This window comes from Perna viridis, chromosome 7 (genome assembly GCF_037379345.1).
Source record: "Perna viridis isolate PV_CMFRI_1.1 ecotype Kerala chromosome 7, ASM3737934v1, whole genome shotgun sequence".
Lineage (NCBI taxonomy): Eukaryota > Metazoa > Mollusca > Bivalvia > Mytilida > Mytilidae > Perna > Perna viridis.
In genome coordinates this window covers 45015988-45038817 of record NC_142451.1, presented here as the reverse complement: position 1 = coordinate 45038817, position 22830 = coordinate 45015988, and the positions used below count along the sequence as shown (strand labels likewise).

The 22830-nt window shown below is 33.6% G+C and overlaps 1 pseudogene; it reads right to left on the bottom strand.

Annotated features, from left to right (window-relative positions):
- Positions 1-9222: 9222 nt before the first annotated feature.
- On the bottom strand, positions 9223-10802 carry LOC148612893 (uncharacterized; annotated as a pseudogene).
- Positions 10803-22830: the final 12028 nt, after the last annotated feature.

Sequence of the window (22830 nt, the reverse complement as noted above, 5' to 3'; positions counted from 1 at the left end):
GGTTGTCTTTATACTGATACTGTATTTATATTGTACATGATTTCATAACATACACTTGTCTAATTAGTTGATAGACTGTCTTAAATAACTAACATAACTTCATGTCATACAAAATTATAATTTTGTAACTTTTATTAATTAATACAGGTGTAATAAACAAAGGAGAAAAAAATATACCGGCAAATTATTCGCGTTTAGAAATGAACGTTCATTGCACTGTTACCTGTGATGCGTTTTTGTTTGTTTTTTATATAATCTTTGAACAGCAACTGATGTGCTGATATATTACAGTACAAAGCTATCCAGATAATAAGAGCAATGAAGCATTAAAAAGCGTGGCTAGAAAAAATAATCTTCGGTCGAATGGTTGAAAGAATTCATTTTGATAAAGGCCGCCATTCAATGCAATCATTGCATTTCAGTTCTGGTACGAGATCACAATTAATTCCACATGGTTTTTGTTGTCTAGTTGAATATAATTCCAACTTGGGTAGTAGGTACCTTCCACATTATTTCATATTTTCACTGGAAATTTATTTGCTGAAGTTTTTCCTCTAATTGGTAGGAAATGGGTCACAATTACATGGGAGTTTTTTATTAATCAATTCTGACTACAAGTTGTGATTTGGTTTAGTGGAAGAAGGTTAAAATTTAGGACTTTTAACTCAGTTCATTTGTCATGTTTACCCGATCTCCGGTCATATATATTAATTTCAGAAAATGATGGTAAAATTTTTTACAATTTATATATATAATCCTGTTTGTATGCATCTTTAGGCCAGAGAAGTTTTATTCAGTCAGCTTCCCCTCCAGTCATCAAGTCATTGCGTCATCGATATCACTACCATTATGATTAGTTGATACACTACAAACTAATCTTTTAAAACATGAATAACATTCGTAAATCAACAAGTATTTAATTGATCAACAATATGAATAACAACTGTAAGCATGGTAAACATGGTAAGCGTGGGAGTCTTTTAATTTCCCGGCACGTGGCGGGAAATTACAAATTTTTAATCACTCACTCGTGCGGTGTGAATGAAGCCGGTATGAATGAGAGAAAAATAAATACACTTGACATGCACCAAAGGATTATTATTGTCTGCATGCGAAAGGTTTCCTGTTAGTTTATATTTTCCACGTTTTCTTCATTTTCATTACATAAACCGATTTTCATTCAAGAAATTCTCAGTTTAAACTATATTTCTCCAATCTCTATGATGAAATGAAGACTTATTTTAACATGACCACTTAAGCATGCGTATTGAACCTCCTTAAATTTATTATTGATATTGGAGAAATAATTTTAACCACTTATTACGGGAGAATCAATATTTTAATAAATCAACACAATTTCAGAAAGACAAATGCTTAATTTCTATTGAATACTGATAATTCTAGCTACATGTAATAGTTCTTAAGTAGCTGCCTCTGTACGAATCATGAAAAATCTGAAGAGATGTGATCCACCCCAAAAAAGGCTACATATTTTTATTTTTGTAATTAAGTTGTTTTATGGGTCTTCATTATGAAATATGTAATTATTCATTCAAATCTGTCTGGTTTTAGGAGACAATCAACATTTAAAATTCAAAGATTTTGTTATATTTGAGTGTCATTTACAGAGTTACCTCCCTTAATTTTGAAATTTATAGTGCATTCTTTATAATTTTATCTCCCAAGACCACGGAATATATGAAAAACCGAATGTTGATTTCTGCAATTCAAACAAAATATCAAAAATAAAAATATGAAGGCTTTTCACCCATGAATCACATTTTACACGATTCTTACCTAGAGTACTACTTATGGAAGCGTAGACATTTTGTTCCAAATAATAAAGATATCAAACAAATAGAGTAAATTAAAACAAAATAAAAATAAACACCAGAGAAATCACAACATTTCAAGGATAATTAAGGGAACCAGAATCGAAATGGTAATAAAAAATCAAATAATACAAAGATAATGAATAGATAACGGAAATATACAAACAAAACAAAGAACAAAACGTAACCTCAATAACATGTACATAGAAATAAAATAAATGAGCATCCAGGACTTCATTAAAATCTGGGAGCATGGACTAGGAACCAGGTGCATGGTATAATGTAACAAAATATTATACTCAGAAAAGCATGCTCATCAGCGGCAAAATATTCACCATGAAGCCTTGATATAAGTAAATGACGGACGTTAGATAAGTTTCACTTTTCAATGACATGCTTGATGAAAGTCACTGCTATGTATATAGTTCAACTACATAACAGACATTTGAAAAAAAAAAAAAATCTCAGTCTCCATGCATTTTTGAACAAGTTTTTTTAATAATGAATGGAAGTTTTTATTAATATTATCACACCCCTACTCGGAACACACTGGTAGTTAATACATATGTCAAGGGTTGATTTAGGAGTCTCGGGTAGATATGGCATATAATACAGAATTTGATATGTAATATTCAGTATAATAATAATTGTCATATTTCTCCTCACTATGGGACACATTGCGTTATTTCGCGAAAGTATCGCTTTATTAGGCAAATGTTTCGCGATAAAAGGCGAAAAATATACTTTAGTCTACGAAAATGAGCTCAATGGACTTTCGTATTCGGTTTATTTAGGAGATTATTTGAAATCGAAGTATGCATAATCTCAGCCAATTAGGTGTTCCATCTTTTATAGAGTGTATAATGCTTTTCAGTTTGGGAATAGTAGTATAGAAATGAAAAAAGACAGGTCTAGATGTTACTATATATTTTGATAATAATCTGACATTGAGACTTTCCAGAAGACTTTCCGAATTTTTCGGGATCCACTTTGAATTCATGCTGCTACTAGAGTCGCAGGTGTTTTGGTAATACTGGAGACCCTCTTTGACAGCTTACATTTGGAAGCATACAACTTCGAAAGAGGTTGGTAGTATATTTTGCAGACCCAGTCATAAAGTATTGTTTGTATGGACATGAACAGATAATCACAATCATCATCTTTTGTTGATTTTCTTAGAGAGAATAAAACGGAGTTATGGTTGTTTACTACCTCTTTTTAGAGAGTTTGGTAGTAGTATAAGTATTGTTACCGTTAGGTGTTTTCACTATTAATCTTTTACTAACATTTTTATCTACTTTGAAACTTGGACAATATATACTAAAAGACTTCAATCTGGATAGGAAAAAAAATATAAAAAAATAAACTGAATCCAACTATGTCATACAGTCACACATGGGTGCTACATTGTCCTTCATCATTTTTATAAATAACATTGGTACCTTAATAGAAAATGATACAAATCATAATAGTATTTTTTCCCTTATATTCAGGTAAATATGACTTGATGTAGATAGCAGTACAGCAATAATGGCTTTTTATCTGATTCTGGTTTGTAACAACATTATTTTGCTGTGAACTATAGTACGAACACACAAAAGATTGTTTGAAGTCAGGTACTTGAAAAACAATACCCTTTACAGGTGAGATGGAAGAAAATATGAAATTCCGAAAAATCCCCATTTTATGCAAAACTCATCATTCAAACTGAAAAATACTCGCCTGAAATGAGAACATTTGTTTAATACATCAATATATAAAACACAAGTACCCAGCACGCCTTTTTTGCATCGATTATATATGCTAAAAATTAACATTTTGTTCCATGTTGAGGTATTCTTCTTATGGGTAGGGGTGGCAATTTTTCACTTAATTGGTCTTGGAAAAGTTCAAATATTTATTACTCGGGTTTATTTAGAAAGTTAAGACACTACATAATTGTGTTTGGATATACAAAAGTTTGTTTGAAGTACAGTATTTGAAAAAAAGACAATTATATGTGAAATTGAAGAAAATATTAAATTCCGAAAATTCCCCTTTTTATGAAAACTCATTATTGTCACATTGAAACTGAAAAAATGGCGTCTGAAATACGAAGATATGTTAGATACAGCGCTAGTTAAAACAAAAGAACCCAACATGTCTATTGTACACCCTTTATTTGCCAAAAAATAACATTTAAAAGAGTAATCAAGGGAACCAAGGTGATAGCGGTAATCAAAAGAATGCAATCCAGGGACAAAGACCAGACACGGAAAACAGACATACACAACAAAAAAAAAAACATATAGTAACAAAAAATCATACATACAAAGTAACAAAAGTAGATGAGCAACTCGGACTCCACTAAAAACTGGGAGCATGGACCAGGTGCACCGGTAGGGTAAGCGTCCTCTGCCTTTCTAGAAACACCCACCGAGTTGCTCATAAAAAGACAAACGAGGAAAGGAAAACTATGACTCGTTCAATAAATCAGTTTTCATGGTGCAGATGGATACACCATAACGATCCACGAGTTCATGATGACGACCATAAAACTTCTGTAGTGATGACTTCAATCTTGTAGCAACATAACCCTGTTCCAGAAGCCTATTTGTTAGAGTTCTAGGGCAATACAAACAGTAGTTTCGGCAAGCGCTGGCATAACGTATGAATTGTGATATGAACACTCCATACGCAGGTGCTGAAGGGATGTTGCCACAGATGAAAGGAAAGTTGACAATTTTGAATGAAAAGTCATCACGTTTGTCGTAAAGTTTGGTCAATAGATTTCATTTGCCATCGATTTCTAAGTGTAGGTCAAGATATGAGGCTGACTTCACAGTGTCTGTAGTATCCTTTATCTCAAGTACTTTGGGGTAGATGCAATGTATCAAATCCCCGAAATTAGGATTGTTTAAAGATAATCCGTCATCTATATAGCGGAAAATGAGTTTAAAGGATCTAGTTAAACGATATTCTTTCTTTCGGATCAGATCAGCTATAAAGTCAGCCCCATAAGAGTGAATGAAAAGGTCAGCAAACTAAAGGAGCATAATTTGTTCCCATTGGAATGCCGACCGTTTGTTGAAAAACACGTCCACCACATTGGACAAATATGTTGTCGATTAAAAATTCCAGCATTTTGTAAACATCTTTCTCTGTATATTTGGAAGATGATTTTGAATTATTTCTTACAAAGTATGAGCCCCGTGTAGGTCCGGGTGTCTAAAGAATAGGCCTACAGCAGCGCTAAGCTTGTCGTAAAAGGCGACTAAATAGTGCTCAGAATCCTAGCCGGGGGCTAGGGCGCTTTGCCCACAGAGCAACTGGGTTGTGTGTCCCAGGTGGTTTAAGTAACAAGTATTGTGGTAGGACTGTAGACCCTCTTTGACAGTTGTGAGTGTAGAAGTCAAAGGTTTTGAAAGAGGTTTGGTGGTACATTTTGAAACGTTGTTTGTATGGATTCCTGTGGAGTTTAGGAATCCAGTACATAGACGGTAAATCACAATCATCGTCCTTGGTAGAGAGACCAAACGAGGATAGCCCAGATTTATGGTTTTCCACAATCTCTTCTTTGGAGAGCGTGGTAGCAGTGTAGGTCTTATCAATGCTATTATTTTCCACGTCTACCGCTGATAATAAACATTGGATGTAAAAGTTTTGCAGATAAAAACAATGTTGTTTTGGGCTTTGTCTACTGGTACGACAACATATTTGTCATGTATCATAGGCAATGTTTTTGCTACAACGGGTTTTTTGAAAACCGATGTAGCCTTGGCACTCATTGACCTACTTAAAACTTTCATTCGTTTCAAAATTAAAGACCTCACGGCCTTTAACCACTCTGACAGAGAATCAATGTCTTCTTGTTCTCGTTTTATCCATTTTCTTGCATAGTCCTCCATGGCATCCATAAGAACTTTAAAGTTATAATTCCAATTTATGGAGCGTTGTTCACGGTACTTGGGACCTTTAGAAAGGATATAACGCAGAGATTCGTTTTCGATGAAGGTTAAATATCCTGTAATGACGTGACCAGAGGGACCATATTGGAATTGAGAGTTTTTGCAAGAACAGTCAGGTGGTTTAGAATTTTGGACGCAATGGGTGAAGTATAGGAATATAAAATAATTGGTATGGATTTGTCTTTGAAATATGGGGGAATTTTGTTGGTAACGTTTTTGTTATGGAGTATGTTAGCGAAATTAATTGCATCTATACCTTTGTTGACAAACGATATTGGAAGAAATTATCGTTTTTCTTCATCTTGACTTTTTACACAAACTAGTTTAAAGAGTCTGTGGAAACCAATATCCAAAATTATGGCAACAAGTCTGTATAATGATGAGGTGGAGTCAGAAACAGGAGTTTTCAAGACTTGTTTTGTAAAGGGAGTAGTAAAATGAGAGGTATAGAATAAAGTTTGGTTCTAATGTGATGAAGTCCAAGAGATTTTTGTATGAAAGGAAGGAGACCATCTATGGAGACATCATATAACTTAAGTGACGTATAGTGGCGATGGGTAGATTCCTTTCTCGTCTTGGATTTTTGTCAAATAAATTCATCACATTTATGCTATTGTTATTTTTGAAGGGTTTCCTATACTTTTGATGTTGTCATTGCATCCGTAAGGTATTGCAGTACCTAGTCTGCGCATCCAGTACTCCTATCTTTCCCTACGATAGTTTTTACTTAGAACGAGGCTGTTCGTAGGATGGTAAATTTTTTCTAAAATACGAACTTTCATAGAGAGGATTGAATGATCTTGTTGATTAAAGTGTTGATAAACTGTGGGGAATTTGGTGGTGTTAATTCCCGAACGATGACCGCACATTCTTTTGTTTAATCGTTCTTGCGTTTCTCCGACATATATTAAACCACATATGTTGCATTCTAATCCATATATTAAGTTTGTTGATTTGCAACTGAAGCCATCGTGACTTCTTGTATGGAAGGTTTTGTTTGTAAGGGAACTGGAGAAGTGAGAGTCGGTTATAAGAATGTTGCATGTTTTGAAATTATTAATACCACATTTTGATTTCCTTTCCTGGTTTGTCTACCCCGGACTTGACTTTTTATGAGCAACTCGGCGGGTGTTTCCAAAACAGCAGAGGACGCTTACCCGACCGGTGCACCTGGTCCATGCTCCCAGTTTTTAGTGGAGTCCTCATTTACTTTTGTTACTTTGTATGTATGATTTTAGTTACTTTATGTGTTTTGTTTTGTATGTCTGTTTTCCATGTGTGGTCTTTGTCCCTGGATTACATTCTTTTGATTACCGCTATAACCTTGGTTCCCTTGATTACTCTTTGTTATAAAACAATATGGTTCGTCATCGTTGTAGTCAAATATATCATTTAAAGTAATGGAACATGGTTTGATAATTTTGAAATAGTCAGAATTTTTGTACTGGAATAAATGGTCTGCAGACTGAACGTGTGATTGGAAACATTTAGGCACTTTCCATACCAGATGTGAGTGTTGAAGCATTTTTTCCATGGGTAGGGGTGGCATTTTCCCACCTAACATGACATAAAAAGGTTCAATATTTATTGCTTAGGTTCATTTTGAAGCTTGGGCATAATATTTATGTGCTGTATCACATAAAAGCTTGTTTTACGGTATTCTAAAAGAAGAAAATAACGGTTGATATAGAAGAAAGTTATGAAATTCTGAAATTTCCTATTTTTCCGATTAAATAGTAATTGTCACCCTAAAAGGAAGAACTGAGCGCCTGAATTTATCAGAAATGTTTTGTGCATCTTTATCTTAATCATAAAGGCTTAAAATATGAGTTCTACACTATCGGCATGATGTGAATGAGAATTCCGTTTGATACTGTGACCAGTTTTATAGGGGCAAGGGTAGTATTTTTACAATTTTTTGAAAATTCTTTCTTGAAAATTAGTTTTTCGTGGTTTATTTATGTAGAAAATAAAATAATCTATCGAATGATTTGATACGTTTTAGTTGAGGAAAAAAGAATTTATCTGACTTTTACGGAAAATTCGAAAATCCGATTTTTGCATTTTTGGATAAATTCTGACAAGGAAAATCGGAAAATTCAACAAAAGTACCCCAGAAGTATAAATTGTGATAATACTAAACAGAAAACACCAAATAAGCTTTTTTTTTACTGAAGCATAATTACTTTAGGGGTTTTGACATCGAAAAATATGGCAGTTTAAGCGATTTTTCGGCAGGGTAGGATAACATTTTATTCATTTACCCCTAAACTCTTAATGTCATTGCAACTGGTTTGGTACTATTGGGAAGCTGAGACATTGGGTTACGTCATAATACCTGAATATGTTTAGTTTGTTCACACATGCTTTCCCAGGAAGGCTTAGACAGTCAAACAATTGAGTCACAAAAAGCTTTACCTTTTGACCCAGTGGAGTACATATGTAGGCTTATACTGAAAAAGAATCCGAGAATATTCTTTGGCGACAAATTGATTCGGTAATGGGACGTATAAAGGTACCTAAAAATCACCAATGCTGAAAAAGGAAAAAGGAAAAAAAAAACTTAGCTCCGTTATCTGACAATAGAAAAGGAAACGGGTTCATTTAATATTAAATGGAGATTGGACAGGGGATGTGGATACGAAAGAAAATAAGAGGAAAATCGGTGCGTGAAGGGTGGGGAACGGTGGTGGAGGGGACGGTTAACGGTAGTTGAAGAGCGGGGAGAAGGAAGTGAAAAGATTTTGGTTGGGAACAATAACCGGGGTAAAATAAAAGGGAAGCATTGGTAAGGATATTGCCATAAACATTTATTGCAAATGCATTAGTGCGTATAAAAATGTCTATTGTTTATTGCTTTCGCAAATGAGCAATGAACAACGAATAAACACACACACACACACACACATACACACACACACACACACACAGTAAAAATGAACGAAAACGTTAACATCAGTAAATAGATAACCAATAATAAATTGTTCTTGTGTTTGATCAAAATACATATTGTTATATCCTTCAGTTATATACTTCTTTGATATATGACAAAAGTATGCCATATGTCTTTTAGAAGTTATAACACAAACATTTATTTTAAAATACAATTCACCTTTCAAGTGTCAATTCATAAGATTTTGTTAATACAAATAGTAGTCACATATTTTGTTAGAATAATCCACGACAAGTAAATTTAAAAAAGCAGCGAATTTCAGAATTAAATAAATGATAATGAATTATTATACTAAATATTTTCGTGTACAGGCATTATATGCTAAAACACGAGTCTGCACACAACACATTCTTCAAGGAATCATGATGCACAACGATGGAATACGTCATCGTGTTTTCCCGCAGTACATTTTTTTCTTACATTGTTTATTGTCGTTAGATTTGCGAGGTCTCTTTGTCTGTGTTGTTGTATGCTTTTCTGTGTTGATACCTTACGGCATTACTTTATGACAAACAAATGGTTTCATTTCACTTCTTTTTTCTGCAATTTTATCTATTGCTTCAGACACTTTAAATACTAAGTATAAGTCTTTATTATCGACGTCAGCTCCAACTAAAATGAAGGCAGCCATGCAGCTATCGATGTTATCACCAACACAAACGAGAGCGCCACTGTCGCCTGGTTTAGCGAAATTGTTTTTATCAACCAGGAGAGAAAGATACCCATCGAATTCATAACATTCTTTACACCGTCCTGTACGCCTTGACGCGTCAGTTGCTCCCCATATATAAAGGTTCTTGTTTTGTACTTCCATTATATCTCCCCTAAAAACATGGAAATCTTTAAAATCTCCATTAAACGATTTAAGACCAAAATAACAGTCAATGCTTTTTCCGGTGAGATTTCTATCAGGGAAAAATATTTGAACGGCGATGTTTGTTCCTCAGCCGTGGAGTCAAATACAAGGACATTCTGACATAATCTTGTGTTGTCATGGGGGAATAAGCGTAGGCGTTTTCTCCAATAACATGCGCGCATGTTGTGAAAAAATATGTCTCATTTTCGTCGTGAAGAAACATGCCAACAGATCCATAACCTTTCTCTGTGCGAGACGACTCGCCAGATTGTTTGTACTTGTAAATTTTGCTACCTTGTTCAAGTTTTGAGAAAATTTAAAATTCCTTTCTTTATATTCTACTTCAATCTTTTGGTGTCAACGTATTTATGAAGAAAGTCAATGACTTCTTCTTTATCGGTATCTTCGTTCCTTTTCAAAAATATTTTGATTTGCCTTTCTATTCTCCCGAAGCCTACAACCTTCTCGTGTCTGAAAAAAAGATATACAAATGAAGATAAAAAGAAATCTATACCAATAAAGATGAAATTAAATGATATCATTTTTCTTTTTATTCTTCATGAGTATAACAGAATCGAATCATGTGAACACATTTATTTTCATTTTCAAAGCATGATAACAAATTATTTGTCACATGGCTAATTCAAGGCAGTGTTTTAAATGTTTTTAGTATTACAATTATAACTATATGACCAAAACATGTAAATACCTTAGGGCAGTAGTTTTTATCTGATGTAATGCATACTTGTCTTCAGCACTTCAGTATTTCTTCCGACAATGAGAAACTGTTGATTTTGTTTTCTTTTGAATCCCGAGGATACTTTCTATTAAAGCGTGGTTGATGTTTCTTTCTAACTGCGATTCTATGTTTTTGTAACACGTACTTATTCTTCGCCTTGAATAAAAAACAGTCGTTACGTGCTGTTTGCGATTTCGAAAAATTGGTCCAAACTTAGGGTATTCAGATTGTAAATTATTTGCAATGGATTTGTTGACGTCCGGTTCGATATGCCCTTGATTTGATGTCAGACTCAGTAATGCATCCTGAACAAACTTGGTATTTGCATTTAACAGTTTAATTTCTGAACACCCGACTTTTTGTATCTCATCGGTTAATGGTTTGATGAATTCATCTCCATAAAACATTTCATCTGTTCCTGTTTGGCATCAATCACCTTTTTAACACAGTCAAAGATGGAAGATTGCCGTTTCATCGTTATGTCTAAATTATGCAGCATCTTGATATAAGCATTTGTATCAACTTAACTTGTCGATGGCGCTATTCATCATGCACAGACCAAAACGGATACAAAGTTGTTCTTCATCTGCAAGAAATGTCTTTTGGAATATAAAGTTCGACCTTCAGTTCTTTCTGAACCATGATACTTAAACTTTCTAAATCTTTTGAATTGTAGGACTTATGATGTCTGTTTTCTTTGAATGCAAACGTGACAAGTTGTATCTTTTATAAAACAATTTCTGGTAGATCCTTACATATAGCAAATTGCAAATTTTCACATATTTTAACTTATTGTACTACAATTGTAAAATACGAAAGCAATTCCCGGACAACCTGTTGTTTCCGAAATATTGTTAGAACAGAAAAGCATAAATATTACCTAAAGAAACCTATTTTTTGACATACTCAATATTTCAAGTGCTATTTCAGCAGACAGATAAAGTTTGACCTCCTTTTTTCCTGTCATTCAAAAATTGAGCGCTCAACAATGTTCCTTTCGAGAAAATTTGAAAGAAGAACAGGATATCCATAGTCAAGACAAAACACCAAAAATACAGTAAGAGTAATAAGAATAACATATATATATAAGGCGTTAAAAGCTGGGGGATTTGACCAGGTTCTTTGGTATGGTATTAATTTTAACGCCTTTTCTTTGTTTTTCCTTAAGCGCCCGTCGATTTGTTCTAATATAAATGATGTCTTTCCGGATTCAAACGAAGAAAGGAAACTCTGGCATTGCTACAAAGTCATCTAGTATGTAACAGTGATAAAAGAGAACGTTACAAAGACTAAACGAACTATTTCAAATAAAATCGGCATTTACTATCATATAGACCGATGAAAAGTTTCCAAGTTATGAGTGGTTTATTTTCAATTCCTAGCTTTTACAGCATCTTCACTTGGCAAAGGTTACGGTTCTGTCCCTCCCATTGAGAGGAGAAGGCAAGACCGTAATCCATGGCTAGACTGGAGTCTTTTTGAGAGGTAAAAAGTTCTTAAATGTTTTTATTGCGTGTGAACTCCTTTCTTTTATTTGCGTTAGAATTTTTACAAGGAATATGGTTGGTTGTTATTAACTCGTTTAGTATAACCCGTTTAGAGCAGCAGTAGGTCCAAGGAAGGGGTTGCAGGGGGTTGGCACATCCATTTTTATTAGAAAAGTTGTCATTTTCATGTGTAAAATTCAATGAAAATGGTATATAATGTCTTAACACACACCCCTTTTCTGAAGAACCCCGTTTGGCACCACTCCTCTTACAAAGATATTTTCCGCAGTGAAGGATGGACAGCAAGCTTATTGCAATACCACCTACTCTCGTAGTGCCAATAATCACATTTGGATACTTATAAATTCTAATGATTTACTTAAAAATCTAAAATCCGACAGCTTTTCGGAAATTAGTTCTCTCCAAATTGTTGAGTTCTCAACTCTTTACACTGCATTACCACATGATAAATTGAAATCTCTTTGAAAGAACTTATTCGTAAATCTTTTGCTGTTTCAAAAAATTATGTTGTTCTTGGTTACAAATCCACATATCAAAAGTATAGGAAACTTTCAAGCCAATATAACAATAGCATAAATGTGATGAATATATTTGACAAAACCCCAAGACGGGAAAGGAGTCATGGCCATCGCCAATATACGTCGCCTATAATATATGATGTCTCAATAGATGGCCTCTCCCTTTCCTACAAAAACCTCTTGGACTTCATCACATTAGAACCAAAGTCTGTTCTATACCTCTCACTCTACTACGCTCCCTTTACAAAACAAGTTTTGACACTCCTGTTTCTAACCCTACCTCATCATTATACAGACGTGTTGCCATCATTTTAGATATTGGTTTCCACAGCCTCTTTAAACCAGTTTGTCTGAAAAGTCAAGATGAAGAAAAACGATCACCGATCTTCCAATACTATTTGTCAACAAACGGTATGGATGCAATTAATTTGGCTACCATCCTCCATCACAAAAACCCGTTACCAACAAAATTTCCCCATATTTCAAAACAAATCCATACCAATTATTTCATATTCCTATACTGTACCCATTGCATCCAAAATTTTCAAGGCTAAACCACCTGACTGTTCTTGCAAAAACTCTCTATTCAATTATGGTCCGTCCGGTCACCCGTTACGGGAGATTTGTCCATCATCAAAAACGAATCTCTGCTTAATATCATTTCTAAAGGTCCCAGTTACCGGGAACCGCGCTCCATAAATTGGAATTATAACCTAAAAGTTCTTATGGATGCCATGGAGGACTATGCAAGAAAATGGATAAAACGAGAACAAGAAGACATTGACATCTGTCAGAATGGTTAAAGGCCGTGAGGTCCTTAATTTTGAAACGAATAAATTTTAAGTAGGTCAATGAATGCCAATACTACATCAGTATTCAAGGACCCTGATTTAGCAAAAAAACATTGTCTTCTATACATGACAAATATGTTGTCGTACCAGAATATAAAGCCCAAAACAACATTGTTTTTGTCTGCAAAACGTTTTACATCCAATGTTTATTATCAGAGGTAGACGTAGAAAATAATAGCAGTGATAAGACGTATACTGCTACCACACTCTCCAAAGAAGATATTGTGGAAAACCATAAATCTGTGCTATCCTCTTTTGGTCTCTCTACCAAGGACAATGACTGTAATTTACCGCCTATGTACTGCATTCCTAAACTCCACAAGAATCCATACAAAACGCGTTACATTGCTGGATCTGCGAAATGTACCACCAAACCTCTTTCAAAACGTTTGACTTCTATACTCACAACTGTAAAAGATGGTTTGCAGTCCTACCACAACACTAGTTACAACATATTTGTCCAGTGTGGTGGACGCGTTTTTCAACAAACGGTCGGCATTCCAATGGGAACAAATTGTGCTCCTCTACTTGCTGACCTATTCCTTTACTCTCATGAAGCTGATTTTATAGCTGATCTGATACGAAAGAAAGAATATCGATTAGCTAGATCCTGTAACCTCAGTTTTCGCATTATAGATGACGTATTATCTTTAAACAATCCTAATTTTGGGAATTTGATACATGGCATCTACCCCAAAGAACTTGAGATAAAGGATACTACAGACACTGTGAAATCAGTCTCATATCTTGACCTAAACTTCGATGGTAAGGGAAAACTATTGACCAAACTTTACGTCAAACGTGATGACTTTTCATTCAAAATTGTCAACTTTTCTTTCATCTGTGGCAACATCCCTTCAGTACCTGCGTATGGAGTGTTCATATCACAACTCATACGTTATGCCAGAGCTTACCGAGACTACGCAGACGTTTTGTATTCAAATACAAATAGGTTTCTGGAGCGGGGTTATGTTGCTCCTCTCCTAGCCGATTTGTTTTATATTCACACGACCATGAATTTCTTCAGAACCTCGTATAGAATAAAAAAAAATAAAATATGCTAAATCCTTTAACTTTAGATACAGATATATTGATAATGTATCATTCTAATATGACGTCTTCATATCGTCAAGCAGTATATGCCGGTACAACCCCACATTTAGCACCTGCGCACGGTCTTTTTTCTTTTGCTGTCGCTTCGAGACAAAGCGCGCACTTAAAAACGTTTATACGATGATTTAGCGGCTGAGAGGTTATCTAATTGAAATCAATTATATAAATGCACACATTTAACACATACGATGACATATATATACAAATTAAGTCCATACGGGGGAGTTTAAACGGAACAGCTGTTACTTTGGCTACGCCTACGGAAATTTTTTTCACAAAAATTGCCGTATTTGTCATATTAAAAAAGAAGTAATTATTTCCAGGAGAAGGTGTAAAATAATCGAATATTAATGCCGCATCCATGATAAAATGAGCACAAATCTACCCCCTCCACGAATCATTTCTTAAACACCCCATTTTTGGTAAATGGTTACCGTCAATATGTCCGTCAGAGATAAAGGATAATACAGAAAAAGCCTGTTCTGCATCTTTTTTTGGACCTCTCAGCACTACGATTTATGATAAAAGTGAAGGCTTTAATTTTAATATTAAAATTTTTTCTTACCTGTGCAGCAAAATTACTACATCTCCCGCATATGATGTTTATATTTCACAATTGATTCGCTACGCTAGAGCAAGTACTTACAACTGATTTCTTTGGACGCTATAAATATCTGCGCAACTGACTCATGAATCAGGGGTATGAGGAAGTGCGTCTTGAAAGGTCTCTTATCAAATTCTATTTTAGATAACAGTCCTAGGTTGAAAAGTACTCAGTTTCTTCTAAAGCAATAATTAATAATTGTTTTTCTTTTGTAAATTGTTCTTTGTGCTGATGGGACCGCTGACTTACGGATTATGACAATAGCATGCAAATGTTTTTTTAATTACCACTAGTATAGTTTCGCCTCAATGGAAGGGGGAGGTTTAGCGCAAAAATTCGAATGCAAAAATAAAATATACCAAAATAAACCTCATAAGTCTTATCGTCAAAACGTAAGGTAGACTCGATACAGCCCGGGAACCAGACAAATTGTCCGGAAACGATTGCGTGTTATACAATTTTAGTACGATTAATAGTTTGAATATGTGAAAATTTGCAACCTCAAAATCATTTTGCAAATCCCATGTTGCAGATCGAAGCGAGAACGTTGTGCTAATCTTGTTTGTTATTCAGTTAAGAATACTAAGAATACACTGTAATATTCTACTGTGTCTTATTATCTATTTATCATTGCAAATGCACTAAAATGAAACCACTTTTAGGGGTAATTTTGTTCTGCCATTAAATAATCAACTTTTGCCGGCACAAGTTCTTTTTTTACATTTTTGAAATTCTATACATATGATCATTACATGTTACTTGTTGCCTGATGCCTTAAATTACTTATCAAAGTGTATTGGGGTCGATTGATCTTTGACCCCTCCTCTAATTAATGCAAAATTGCACAAAACTAAGAAAAGTGAAAAATGATATTTAAAAAAAATACGTTGATTTATTTTTCCATTGACATATGATATAGCTGTACACCATCTAGCCCATTAAATTTAGAAAAATCATTAGCCGTCCGCTGCAATATTATAGGTACATCCTTATTTGAGAATGTCTTCATTGTATCGGTTGACAAATTTTATGAATGTTTCTACGAGTTTCTGATATCAAAAACCTTGATGTAGTAATTTCTTGATAATATAAAGATTTCTTTCGTTAAAATCCGAAACATTGTTTCAAATACGTGCAAATTGAATCTATTGTTATAAGTAAACACCATATGATGGTGACAAGGGGACGTCAACATTTAAAAACGTAAAGTTAACAATAGGGAAGAAAAAAATCACTCCTGTTATCGTAAATAATATGAATATTAAGATCAAGAAACGGACATTTTTTTATTTATCTGGCAAAAAAAGATATTGCAACACCAGGCAGCTGGTACCGCAATGATACAGGCACTTCAAACGAAATTGTGGGTTAAATCTAGGTTTTACAGCGTGATAGGATAAGAGCATTTTGTTTTGCGTAGCATGTGCAACTTTATTCTAGGTCACCTTCAATTGATTACATCGATGTTGTGATAAAATGTCCGACTTGAAATTCTGAATTATGATTGGCAACTCAAATATTTAAGTGCATATACATTGTTTTAACTTTTCATACTTTTTTCCCATAACACAATGGTCAGGAAGATAAGTCCTGGGCTTTACCAAAACATGATTTATAGTATCATAAATTGTTTAGATATAGACATGTACAATGTACATGATTACATGGACGGAAATTAAGGCAGATACATTTTAATAGTTTTTATTAAAGATAAGGTTATATGAACATAGCTTAAAACTTATAATGCAAACACATAGGTCACAGACCATGATTTCGAGATAATTTAGCATTAAAAACAGCAACATTTATATATTATGTATTAGAACAAAAGGATAAAAAAATCAATGGGATAAAATGCTACCTAGCTATTTCACAGGATCTTGCATATTTTTACAAGGAGAACCTCTTAACAGTTTGTCTGAACAAAATATTTTTGCATTTTAAAGTTCTTGAATTGAAATAACCAAGAGGACATTAGTTTTCATTAGAAATATTACGTCAAGAGAGAACAAATTTGTCCTTAATTTCTTTTAAGAATAACATGTATTCCTTAATCAACATTACAACCTGACCACAAGTGAAATAGTAATAGGCGAATGTAATCCAAGCACAAAGACCAGACATGGGGAACAGGGATGGGCACAATTAATGTCAAATGTAACCGATTAATAATCGATTACATGAAGGATTTTGGTATAATCGATTAATAATCGATTACTCTGATTAATGTTTGTAATCGATTACAATCGATTATTTTATCAAAAGTAATTACATTACTTTTCGATTACAGTCAATTACATTTTACAAAATAAAAAAAAACTATGAAAAAGTTACCACAATACTGCTGTTCATCATATTTATAGTGGAAAATAACACAATTTACATTAGCATCATTTAAAGCTTTTAAGTCAGAAGTCAGAATTGCATTTAATCATAATCAGTTCGTGGAAAGTATTAACACTCAAGCGACATCTGTCAAGATGAAAGATTTCGCCAGCAATACTAAAAAGTCTTCCAACTGGTGCAGAAGAGGCCGGTATTGCACGGAATCTCTTAGCCATTGATGCTAGTATTGGATAATTATTTTTTATATGCCTGCTATTACATGGACAATGGCATAAGTCACTTCCTTTTGTTTGGGGTAATTTTGACCATATTTTGTACTTTTTTTTGTTTACAAACTGTATTAAATTTTGTTGTTTACTTGACTCATTGCTGGCAGATGTATTTTCATATAGCTCATTGCAATATTTTCTCTGAAAAAATAAATACAAAGTTTTTAACTGTTGGTCCAGATAATTTAATAAGTTAATATTTCAAGTGAAATTAAATGGTTTGAATTATTTCCTTGTTTTGACAATCTCCTTAATTACAGATTATAAAACTACAAATAGAGTAAAACATATAACCAGGCAATGTAATGTAAATCTTACACTTAATCAGTAATAATAATCGAAATCAAAACAGTCTTGCTGTCATTAATTTAAATCTTTCATTAATTGACCAGTATGAAAAGAAAAGAATATAGTTAAATTATATTTCTTTATTCTCTTATTTAGATTTATAAACAATTACATAAATATGTTTAGTGTCAAAATAGAATGAATGAAGTTGTATTGTATTGGTTCATTGTCAACATGACTTCTTATTCTTAATCTTAATGTTATGATGAATCAAAATGCTCACTATTGTAAGTGATTGAACAAACCTCTAAAGTTTAATATTGAACCAGGAATGTCCTAAGGTAAAGAACGAAAACAAAGTCTAGTATGACAAATAAAAAGAAGTCTTATTGAAAAATTATGCATTAACGAATTCCAATACAATCAACATTTTTATTTCAGTGTTTATTTCAGGATATTCATTCAGCCTTTGATATATTTATTTTGAACATAAATTAATTGCCATTTGCTTCAAAAGCTGGAAATAAAGTTAATTTGTAAGGAAATCTTGTTGACATGAGGGACTTTCAGAAAACAACAAATCTGATAAGATGCAACTTTATTTTATCTGTACCTGTAAAAAGAGCATTACCTGAAGAATGCATCCAATGCACTGAAATAAAGTGCTAGTTTGTCAAACTAATGTTTCTAAAGTAATCGAAATGTAATCGATGATTACATCATATTTTTTTTTTATTGTAATCGATTAAATTACGATTACATGTAATCGAAAAGTTGGTAGATTACAGATTACTGTCGATTACTCAGTTACAATCGATTACGATTACATATTACAATTTCCCCATCTCTGTTGGGGAAACACAAAAACTCATCAAAGAACACATAGTAACTAAAATAATACATACAAAGTAACAAAAGTAAATGAATAACTTGGACTCCACAAAAACACTGGGAGCATGGACCAGGTGTACTGGTAGGGTAAGCGTCATAAATTGCTCATAAAAAGCCATGTCCGGGGTAGACGAAAGAGGAAAGGAAAACTATGACTCTTTGAACAAATTAATTGTCATGACGCAGATGGATACACCGTAACGATCCACGAGTTCAAGATGACGACCATAAAACTTTTGTTGTGATGACCTTAACCTTGTAGCAATATAACCCTGTTCCAGAAACCTAATTGTAAGAAGTGTAGCGAGATTCAAAAAGTCTGTGTAGTTACAGCACGCTCTGGCACAACGTATGAGTTGTGATATGAAAACACCATACGCAGGTGCTGAAAGGCTGTTGCCACATGGGAAAGGAAAGTTGACAATTTTGAATGAAAAATCGTCACGTTTCTTGTAAAGTTTGGCCAACAGTTTTTCCTTACCATCTATCTCTAAGTGTAGGTCAAGATATGAGGCTGACTTCACGGTGTATGTAATATCCTTTATCTCAAGTTCTTTGGGGTGAATGCGATGTATCAAATCCCCGAAACTAGGATTATTGAACGATAATACGTCATATCTATAGCGGAAACTGAATATAAAGAAAAACAACTAAACAAATTGTTTAAACTACCGCATGCTTCCAATACATATGATTAAATTCTATTATAATAAAAAAATATTAGCAGAAGAATTTTGGAGGTAAAATTCATCTTGCAAAGATTTCAGCCGTAGATCACTATTAACATTTTAAGCGGATTTACCTTTACTATGCCAAATAGCTAATAAATAGGCTTCCCATACTCCCGTATTTTGTTAAGAGCTTAGCATCTGTTGTCTACACATTCCACAGATCGATTGTTCTGCAATAAAGTCTGAACGTGAAGATGTGTGAGGTGCTTTACAGAGTAGACTTTAAATATTAAAACGACACAATAATAATTACTTGCAAATTCTTATTTCTACTTGTCGTTATGCATTGATCAAATATTCACATTTTATTTACTTTTCTTTGTTTTTATCTTCTGTGCATTCTTCTAAAAACAACCTGCTCTACATGCATTTCGTGCAGGAAAAGAAAAAAGAGAAAACCTTAAAAAAAAAAGGAAAAAAAAGAAAAGCAAAACAAAAAAGACAATGATATATTTTAAATTATATAAACGCACAATTTTAACGATGCATTATGTACATCATTTATTATTGGTAAAATTGCAAATATTGCACAATTAGCACAATTATTTCTTTCAAAGTATACATCGATCTCACAGAACATTTTGTCAGCCGAATATGCGATTATGAAAAGTAATCTTCTCGCATGTACTAGCGCCAAGTAATCACTAGTCCTGGAAAAGAAAACATTGGCATGAAGGTAATTTGTGGATTATTAGAGGTTTTACAAGATTTTTTAGGATTCCTGTCCAGAATAATAAGCTTAATTCATAAAGTTTAGATGAGAAACGAGATTATGAGAAAATTGCAATCAGCAAGATTTATCCCCTCCCACTAACACGAAATAAAATGTAAAATCAATACATGTGACTATGTCAAAATTAGATATAAACTTTATAACTGATAACATAAATAAACCATTTAACCAAACACAGCAATGCAAGTTACAGCAATTAGAAAGAAGAAGAAACTGTCCCCCTTTTTAGCTTTGGAACGCAGAAGATGTCATTTCATGCATAGTCTCATTAGTTTGGATACATGAAAGAAATGTGTAAACTCTCTCATAGGATTTGTCATAAAAATACACGTACGTCGAATTAAAAAAAAAAGGTTGTATATATCTTTAAAGTACGAACGTTTTTAAAAATTAAGTAATAAGATTTATTTAGAAAGTCCACAAGTTGAAAACACTTCTCGTTGAGTGTCTAATTCCTTTTTACGTTTTTCTCTCATTTTGTTTTTTTTTTATTACATTCTAATGTACGAACGAACGTCAGTTCGTATATGTTATAAGTTGACAACTTGACATTAAAAAGACATTCGAAAAACATTCCTGGTGAATATTTCATGTCTATTTCTTTCCGCGTTCATTCACTCCGCTGTTGTAACCTTTCTTGTAATGTTAGGTTACTATCGATGTCATTAACATATAAGTTGAATTAGAATTTTCAAATTCGTTCTTGGCAAAACAAATAAAAACTTTGGCACTCAAAAGGTCAAGGGATTTTATTGTTTACAATGAAATTATGACACTACACCAAAAAATGCAATTTGTCAAGAACGATTATGATTTTTTGTGATTTTTTGACGTCATGTTTTTCTCGGTGGGAGAAGTGAATGTCCTCTAAGTTTTCTTTCAAATTCGTCATGTAATTGTCTCATTTTTAGTTCTGGGAACCTTAACACGAAATAGTTATTTTAAAACATCACATATATAAAAGCGATACAATGCCGTTGATTCGTAAAAAAAGAAACCACGAGTCCCGGATGAATCTGTGTTGACTTCTAAGTAGGTCATTTATATATCTGAGTATATATTGGTTATTGCCAAATTATTACGTTTATTCTTCCAAATAAGTTTCGAAGGGAACCACGACCTAGAGTAGCTTCCAATCATATCAAGATATCGATACGTGAACAGTTGATGACACGGAATTTCGATGACACTAGACCCAGGTCCTTTATTTAACCTTTTTTGAGTTTCCAATCATAATATTATAAAGCAATTATAAAGCTACAACGTTTGTCTCCATTTCTTTCTTATTAAACAAAAAAAAAAAAACAAATTCTCTAGTACTTCATTTATACATATGTATTTTTAAGGTAGCTATCGTATTATATAAAATAAAGTACATGTGGTCTATTACACACCATGAACAAATTCGTTTGTAGTAACCGGGGATGTCAAAAAATTATTAGACTAGATCAAAAGAAACACCTTTTAAAGATTAATTATGATTTTTCATTTCAATTTGTTAAAGTGAATTAAAATTTCAGTACATGTGTTTTGTTTATCCATCAAAAGATTCTTAACGCCCTTAACACCATGCGTACAATATGCTGTTTTTTTTTTTACTTTTGATTACAGCTAGGATCTTGGTTCCCTTGATTACTCTTTAAATGGTCACAACTTTATACAATAAAACTTGTCATATTTTTCCACCAACTAACTGATTAAACTAATTGATTGACGGTTTTCTTTTTTTTGTTTTCTGATTGTTTAGCAATATATATATATATATATATATATATATATATATATATATATATATATATATATATATATTTAATCGTCTATATAATAGTCAACAATCACTCTTATATATATATTTAAATGCGCTGGCTTTTAGTCCCTTTTTGAGGCCTTTTACTTATCAGTAAGAATAGTTATCTCTGACATCAATCAAATCCTTCTCTTACTTTAAAGTACAAGATTTTAGGAAATATTATAATCCATACATCCTATACACCCTTTGCTTGTGCAAATGTTTGGAAGTTAGTAAAAAAACCCTATAAGATTAATGATTCTGGCCAATACCAACCCAACGATCAATCTCATGCGAAGTGGATTTTTGTTATAACAGGAGGTTTGTTTGTTTGTTTGTTGGGGTTTAACGTCCGAGCAGCAATATTTCAACTATATTCAGACAATGAACATGAAATGGATGATAAAATGAACATGAAATGATAAAAAAAAGGATGGGTCACAAGGATAATAGGGTTGACAAATCCTGATTGCCACTAGAAAAAGGGGGATGGGTAAGGTCGGGCAATTTAGCCTCCTGTGGCGGAGCGCAAAGATTCCTACTCCTATCGAATCCCACAGCAGGGTTCTTTAACGTGCGAGGAACGTGGCATCTTTCCCAACACGGTGCACCACTATGGTTTGCGGTCAGGTTTTCCGTATTATAGCCTGACAACCCCAGCATGTAACATGCCAGGGGTACCCCATTCCACCACCTGGGGCACACATCCCACTTGCTCTGTGGACAGAGCGTCTAACCCCCGGCTAGTTTTCTGAGCACTATTTAGTCACCTTTTACGACAAGCTTAGCGCTGCTGCAGGCCTATTCTTTTAAACACCCGGACCTGCACGGTGAATAAAAGGAGGTAGCTGGATCTAGACAA